The sequence below is a fragment of the Lampris incognitus genome, chromosome 5 (assembly GCF_029633865.1).
Source record: "Lampris incognitus isolate fLamInc1 chromosome 5, fLamInc1.hap2, whole genome shotgun sequence".
NCBI lineage: Eukaryota > Metazoa > Chordata > Actinopteri > Lampriformes > Lampridae > Lampris > Lampris incognitus.
This window is the reverse complement of record NC_079215.1, coordinates 68,561,908-68,563,938: the sequence shown is the minus strand read 5'-3', so window position 1 is coordinate 68,563,938 and position 2,031 is coordinate 68,561,908.

The window sequence follows — 2,031 nt, the reverse complement described above, 5'->3', positions numbered from 1 at the left end:
CCGCCGACATGCGGAACTACTTTCCTCCATATAAAGCAACACATGTCCTTTTATGGCGTCGACTTCCCATATTTGGTGGTGCCGCGTTTGTGGGAAGAAATGAGAGTTGGGCAAAGCGTCCGCGTCTAGTGAGAGAAAAGGTCAAGTTCCTTCCGAAAGGGGAGTTAAACCGGCTTCCCCAGATTAGGACTCGTGTTCACGTTACCTTGTGATGGTTTGGAAGTGAGAGTTTGGAGAGTTGCATGTCCAGATATGAGGACCCCCCCCCCCCCCAATACAGCCTCTCTTACCAGTAAGGCTTCCCCATCACCGGACTGCACCCAGTCACACACCGCACCCTCGGGAAGAATCAAGTTGGGACTTTTAGTGATTTCAGCCCCACATTGGGATCATGTTATCAGGGTCAATTACCAACAAACACGTCGCTTGGCAAACAGCGGTTGTTTACTCGGCAGCAGAGGTGGACATGCCGACTAGAATGGAGGATGTGATGTAGAACCAGCAGGGGGCAGCAGAGATCAGCTACACTGTCAAGGCGAGAGAAAACGGGCCGCCTCGCCGGAAGAGGTTTTCTATCCACTGGCCGTCGGGGGGCGTCACATTCTAAAGCCACCAATTCACCGGTTAAGTCCGTTTCGTTTGTATAGTCCAATACCACAAATCACAAATTTGCCTCAAGGGGCTTTACAGCAACACAAGATCCTGTCCTTAGACCCTCGTAGTTAAGACATTGAACCTCTAAATCAAATTTGCTCAATCTGGTCCTCAGCTACCGGCAGTTCTGCTGTATTTTTACTCTGCCTTGTAGCTCATTACACTAACCTGTTGTTAGTATCCCAGCCTGGTAGAATAGAAAACCTGCACACTGGTGGTATCGGAGGACCTGACTGAGAGTCCATGTTCTAGAGCAGGGGTGGGCAATCTTATCCAGAAAGGGCCAATGTGGGTGAAGGTTTTTGTTCCAGCCAAGCAATTGCACACCTGTGTCTCCTAATCAAGTACCTCAGCAAAGACTCTACTGGTTGACTAGTGGGATCAGGTGTAGAACTGCTTGGCTGGAACAAAAACCTTCACCCACACCGGCCCTTTCTGGATAAGACTGCCCACCCCTGCTCTAGAGCATGGACTCTCAGTCAGGTCCTCAGATACCACCAGTGTGCAGGTTTTCTATTCTACCAGGCCACCGTGCTTTAGATGATGGCTAGTTATCCACTAGGTTAGACCAGGGGATACATTTTGTCTTCCACACACATGCCAGAAACACAACGTTAAAGACTTTAATAAGTTCATAGTGGAACTTGATTTTATTCATATTTAAAAAAGTAAATTCCCACTAGCTCTGACAAAGTGAACACACTCAAATTACCTCCTCGAACACAGAAGTTAGGATAGAGATAAAGATGAGGTCCAGCTGTTAGGAACCATCCCATGAACAAAATCTCAGGAATTTCTGATGATCCAACTGTGTCCATCAAAACACGACGCCTATAACGCCGACCCTGTGCCCTTGAGCAGGACAATTAAACCCTCACCAGCACACTCCCGATACGTGTCACATAATGAGTACAAACCCAATTACAGTGTAAACAGACACAGAACTGATTAATCATGGGAAAAAGCAGTTCAATCTGTTTTTGATTACTAACGCCCTGGTAAATATGTCACATCACAGCCTCTCTCAGAAGTCCTGATCTTGGACACCACCATTTCCTTGGCATCATACTCGATGATTTCATGATGCTTTCTGCTGCTGTCAAATGAATGCTGGAAAAACAGTTTCAGAGTGATTAAGTAACAATTCCCCTGCCGGTTTGAATGAACACACATGAGCCAAGGCTTTCCTGAAAACATCGCATCCGTGCTCCAAACACATTACCACTGTATTCCCGACAGACACGGCTGCCCAGCAACTCTCACACACAATGTGATGTGATAATACACTTCCACTGGCTATAAATGCCATTACATAATATTCCGCTTAGCATTGGCCTCTGGATCACAGAGCAACACGCCAATGCCGTGGTATGTCCT